Consider the following 6,990-nt stretch of genomic DNA (forward strand, 5'->3'; position numbering starts at 1 on the left):
ATATTTTATTTTTATTATAAATCACAATTTTTTTGTTAATTGTTATTGTTTTTATATATTTTACGCTTTTTTCCTTATAAGGTATTTTTTTTAGCTTTGCACGAGGCTCTGGTGACCGGCTCTGGGCCTATGGGGTCACAGTTGTTAATTTATCCTTTTAAGGGCTGCCAAAGTATATCCGAACACTAAGCATTAACAAAAAAAGATTATCAGAACATATATTGTCCCAGTGGCCATGCTATCCATTTTATTCCAGCCCAAAAAGGACTACTTCTGAAAAATTTATCATCAAACTCTTGTTCATTCTATTACTGCCTCCAACCAAGTTCTCCACGTCGAATATTACAGTTAAATATTTGATTTGTAACAAAACAACCATGCCAATTGAATTCAAGGATCATGCAGCTACAATTTGCCCCTCAAAATACACAACAGAGAACTCAGTTTTTTTTTGGTTGCTAAATAAGAGAACTCAGTTTGTCAATTGTATTGTTCAAATGTTACGTTCATTGATTTGGCCTATAAATATAGCATATAAATAACTAAAATATAGAATTCCACCAATATTGGAGAGTAATATTTTATTTTTTTATAATACCTCTATTTATTAAATACTTCAAAAATAGAATAAAAATACTTCGTAACTCAAAGAGTTAATAATGTATACTGTTATGTATGAAATTCAGTTGTACCAATATTATATAAAACATATTATTCTAAATTTGAAAGGACACATTGTCTGCTAGAGTCTATAAGAACATAGTTCGTAATCTAAATTAGAAACAAATGATCCAAGCACTTTTTTCTTTCGCCTAGGTTGGATCGTCTTCTATAAATTTAATTTTCGTTTAGCCAGAATCGAAACTAGTACGAACAAAAGATAACTTCTTTATAAATCAAGCTGGTTCAATTTTTATTCTTAGTTAATCGACAAATTAATAATACACATTTTAATCATTTTGACATATAAAATATACTAGTATATAATTCGTGCCATACACGATCGTTTTTATTATTATATATTATAAATTATAACATTAATAATATATTACTTGTAGGATTGGATCTTATATCACTTAAATAATAATATTTAATATTATACTTAATCATACCAAAAAATAACAACCAAACTCTTAATGTTTTGTAGTATAGATATTGAACCGTTGCTATATACGAAACTACTTATCAAAACTCATATTTAACCTAATTTCTTTTTTCTAGAGAACTTTCCTGATCTTGAAGCAGTGGCGCGGTTATTAATTATCTAAGCTCCTCTATATCAATAATCAGTAATTTGAGAAAACGTACAAATCAAAGCTCTGTTGTTGGGTCATTAGCCTTACAAGTGTAGATGAACCACAATTTTTCATTTCCTTTCAAATCATATCCAACGCGTCAACTGTGCATACGTCAAGTCACAATATTATTTTCCATAATGGGGAATACGACTCTGATTGCTGCTAGTTTAAAGAATTTACGGTTGCATTATTATATATATATAGAGAGTACTATATATATTACTGTGGTGTATGATTAATTAAAACCATAAAATACAAATGTGTGAAAGGATTGTGTTGGTTTATGTTTAACAAACAAGACAAAGGATGCATAGCTGTAAAGGATCGTTCTAGTTTTGTTGTTTGTAAGCACGGGTAGGTTTTCTGATTTTGGAAAAAATATATAACACAAACAGAATTTTATAATTTTAAATATATAAGTTTATTTATATAAATGGATTCGTAGGCCTTGTTTTGTCACCCCCATTTAATTCTCTGTACTAGTTATATCTTCAAATTTACGAAAATGACATTTTACTCAAAGTTGATTCTCTTATAATGCACTATGAAAGTGACCTTGATTATTCTCTTTGGCTTCATCTAGCTAACCGGTAACTATTTTTTTTTACTGTCTTCGCCCTTGTTATTTTGAATGCAAGATTGAATGACAATTTAATACCTCTCCCCCAGACACATTACAAGAAAAACTGATATTTGTGACTGTACAATAAACCCAGCTATGATGTTAAGTTTATAAAAAAATTTAAGACCGCAGAGTAAAATCTCTCACCATGATCTTAAACCATTCTTAAAATAAATATAAACTGAAAAACATAAATATTTCGATATTAGAATTTGTACAGTTTATGAGTAAATTTTGGAACATGCATGCGTGCACTAAGGTTTAAAATACTTGTAGTGTCACATTCAACACGTAATTAAATTCCGGGCATCGATTTTTAATATATTATTATAATATAATAAATATATACAATATACTAAAGATCAAATGGTAAGAATTAATTTATTAATCCCAATAAAAGTAAATGTATATGTACTTAGATGAGTCACAGGTCTGCAGGCTCACAGCTAATGCATGCATTAGTGTATACAATTTTATCGTATGTCTCATTCTATATTTCTTCGTAAAGATGTTGATATACGAATACGATGCAACATGAAGCAAATAAAAAACTCGTGAATGTACCTTCCCCAGATCAGGGGGACTCACGTGAGTATATTTTTTAGATAAAAAAGAATCCAAGAACACATTTATAAAATTTAGTTTATATTGAAACAATAACAATTAACATACTGGGGTACGTGGAAATGTTTGCATGTGTTGTGGTTGGTAACTCGCATGCAGAGTTTACCACTAATATTATATTAGTTTGCTACTGTTGGAAGTTGGCTGTAAAACATTGTACAAAGCCTACAAGGATTTGATGATAAAATATAGACGGGGTCATTGCTTCTTTACTTGGTAAATGTATATTTCTAAATATACATATGATAAATATTTTATTAGAATTTGATATTATTATATAAAATCATAATTTTGTGGCCGTATATAATTAATTGATACTTTTGTAGACCAGTTAAACACTTGTATTGTACTTATTGCAGTATATTATATTTTGTACTATAATATCATTAATATTGTAGTATAATATCATGCAACTCACTATCTAAAAGGATATAAGATTTAACTGATAAGACAATAGCCGAGAAATTTTTGAGAAATTTGTATTTAGAGGAGAATCATGTACATGAGCCTCAACTCAAGTATTAGCAAGAGGTTATAATATTTTTCCAAACAATGCAAGGGTAAATTTATAAATTCAAAGGAGTTATCTAATTTCATGCCCAATTTTCTCTTACAAATAGTTATAAATATTACGGCAAACAATAATATTTTATTTTGATCGGGTTCATATATATATTTACCATTTTTGTGTAAAGTTTATTATAATATTCATTATCAATTTCAAATATTATCGATCTTAATGTAAATTAGATATATAGGTTATTCTTCTAGAGATATTCTTACATAGAGATTTGTGTAGAATTCTTGATTTTATAATAGAATATCATTATAAATTGTAAAATTTCATTTAAAAAAATCGATACTATTTTAGAATAATAATGGCATTTGAATATTATAACAATTTTAATACTTAAAATTTGAAAAGTAAATTGATTTTAAATTTGATTCAAATGTAGATTAATTTTTGATTTTACTACGGAATCACTTTGAACTACTTCATTAATTTTCAATAATTTTTTTAAATAAAAAAATTGTGCAACTTCGTTATTTTGATTTAGTAATTAAAATTAATAAATGAAATAAATTTATATATTATATATTTATATAAATGTTCTGTATAGAACTCTATTCAAGAGGGTTATATATATGTCATGGATAAAAAATAGGGTGTATTTAATACTAAGGTTCGTGAGCTCCAAGACTCTATTTGACTATTCTCGTGTTTCGTGACTCGATCTGCCTTCACAAGATGCCTACATATCTTATTGTATGCTAAAAATTAAGTCAAAAAACGTAGTTCTAATTTGTGGGGTGAGCCCCCTTATATATTAGGATGCCTTAAATTGGATTAGGGTTAGGAGACTTGGTGGACAAGTCTTAGATTTAGAATAGACTTTGGAGTCCTAGAATGTAGAGATTTTCTTCCTTATAGGACTGTGTGGCTTGAGGACTACTCTTTTGAGAGTTTGATTCTGATTTGAACTTGTTTTCTCAATCACAACTTGGTATGATACAAGGCCTACGAATTTTAATAATAAATCCTTGGTTTACGGGCCCTTTGAGCCAAATTAATGACATATGAATTGTTGGACCTTAATAACCGGCTTTCGTCTTTGGACCAAATCAGGCATAACTAATGCACTTATTTATTGCGCAGTCAGGATTATTTTTATCCTCTATCATTTTCCCCCAACTTCTAGGAAAACATATAAGATTTCGTAGAAGTTAAGTTGTCGTTTTGCCCTTGCAGGGTATCATTTTTATCATAAAGTGTGGAGCGACCTACACGTTTACAACGAGTTACCATTCTCGAGACTTCAAACTACTTTCTAGAATTTTTCCATACTCATTTTCCTTACACACTTCCTTTGTTAGAATATGCCTTAGAAAATGCTGATGTTCATAAATTTCTTGACTTTTATAGGATTTTTCCAAATTTTTTGAATTTTCTTTTATCCCGGGTCGAAATTCGACCAAGATGCATCCTGGTCGAAATTCGACCAGAACTCTGGTCGGATTATGGGCCATTCATTCATCCAGGTTGAACTAATTTCCGAATAGAATGTATTTTTGTTTCGACGAGAGTTTCTAGTCGAAATTCGATCATGATACATCCTGGTCGAAATTTGACTAGATCTATGATCGAATTAAAAGCTATTTCATCACCCCGGTCGAAGGAAATTTCGATCAAGATACTTCCTTGCTCGACGAGAGTTTCTAGTCGAAATACCGCCATAATGCATCTGGTCGAATTTTGACTAGAACTCTGATCAAGCTATAAGCTGATTTGTCATCCTGGTCATATGAAATTTCGACCAGAATTCTCCCTTTTTTTGACGAGCACTCTCGTCAGTTTATGGACTATTTTGTCACTCTAGTCGTATGGAATTTCGACCAGGATTCTTCCCTTTTTTCGATGAGCACTCTCGTCGGATTATGGGCTATTTTGTCACTCTGGTCGTATGGAATAATGACCAGGATTCTTCCCTTTTTCGGCGAGCACTCTCGTCGGATTATGGGCTATTTTTTTACTCTGGTCGTATGAAATTTCGACCAGGATTCTCCCATGTTTTGTCGAGAACTCTCGTCGGTTATGGGTTATTTTATCATCCTGGTCGTATGAAATTTCGACCAGGATTCTTCCCTATTTCGACGAGCACTTCTCTTCGTACCTTCTAGAATTTTCTTAGACTTTTCCTTTTACGGGCCTCCCCTTTTTTAGGCTTTAATCTAATGGGCTTTTAGTCGATTCAAATTCCTTTTTTGAGAGCTATATATAAGAGTGGAGTGAAGTGTAGTTCTTCACCCCTACTTTCTTTATTCTTAAAGTTCTCTCAATCTTTCTCTCATTAAGGCAAAGATGAATTGTTCAAAAAAAGGTACCCTTATTGACATTCGCTCATACAAATATTCATCTCTTATAAATATAATAAATGTTAGGGCGGATGAATATCCCTCCTTATCTAACCTAGATTCTTATAACTATGGGAATACTTTTGATGAAGAACACGGTAGGATAACAAATTATAAATGCCTTTACAACTTCCACCCTACCTTAGGATTACTCCGACCCTTCCGGGTGACCGTACTTTTCAATGGGAGGGTGAAACCTTGTTTATATACCGTGGAGCCATAATTGTAGGCCTTATGTTTCCATTTCATGAATTTATTCCCCGTTTACTTGCGGATGTTCAGATAAACCCCTGTCAACTTCCTCCAAATGCATGGAGAAATTTTATTTATTTTATGGTTTTGTGTCTCAGAAATAATTTCTCCCTCTACGTTCCTCTTTTTAGAAAAATATTCCAATTTTACAACAGCCCTATAACCCAAATGGGCTGGGTTTTAATTTGTCAAAGGCCCGAATGCCCTCACATTTTTTATGGGAATTCTATCCTTGAGAATAATCATAAGTGGAGGGACGAGTTTGTTAGGTTGACTTGAGATGGAAGAGATTGGGGTACTTCATTTCGCAGGCCCTTTTGTAAGGTGGTAGATGGTATCCCAAACACAATTAGGCTAAATGATGCTGAGGAGACTACATATCAAGCCCTTATCTCAGATAGCGGCCAAACTGATGCATGGAACCTCTTAGAAGAATTTCCTTCGAAGAAAGTCAGTCTTTCTGAGGCGAGCGATAAGGGTAACTTTATATGTATTTTCCCTTTCCTGCATTTTCTCATTTTTAATTATTCAATCATTTATGTACTTTAATATTTCTATTGCACCTTGTGAAGCAATCAACAACAATAATCGGCCCAAGGAAGGAAAAAGTGGGCCGTCAAAAGTGGGCCAAACTCAACAAAGACCCAAGGGGGAAGCCTGATGCCCCCGTCTTTTTTAGGCCGCATGTTCCCGAGAACCCCTTGGGAGATGATGTGGATCCCTCTATCAAGGGGCATGCTTATAGGCCTAACTGGGGCTTTAGGAGAGGTGACACGGTGGTTGGGTCTACAAAATATGCAAATGATTGGTCCTTTCACTCTATCACTCCCCAAGACTACACTGACATTGTCACGGGGAGTGACATAGAGACGATTGAGCATCTGGGTTCTCAAGCCCAAGCCTCGGTAATTTACTTATTCTTCTTGTCTTTTATTTCTATCTTTTTTATTATGGGCTTTTATTGAATTTTCTCCTTTCTTGTATAGAACAACACCTATTTTCAGGAAGCACTTCACCAGACCAAGTCCTGGAAAGCTAACTCAGATAATTTTGAGAAGGAGGGCAACAAGTGGAAAGAACGAACCGAGGTCCTCGAAAAGAAGTTGAAGAATAAGGACGAAGAGCTGTCTAAAGCCCATGCTGAGCTGGTAAAGCTTCGAAGTGATAAAGAGGCCCTCATCGATGATTATATAGACTTCCAGAACTTCAAAGACCTAATGGAGATACATGATGAGGGTCTCTATCCCATTCAGTTCACGTAAGGATGGGATGCTGCAGTGA

This window comes from Apium graveolens, chromosome 10 (genome assembly GCF_009905375.1).
Source record: "Apium graveolens cultivar Ventura chromosome 10, ASM990537v1, whole genome shotgun sequence".
In the NCBI taxonomy this organism is placed as follows: Eukaryota; Viridiplantae; Streptophyta; class Magnoliopsida; order Apiales; family Apiaceae; genus Apium; species Apium graveolens.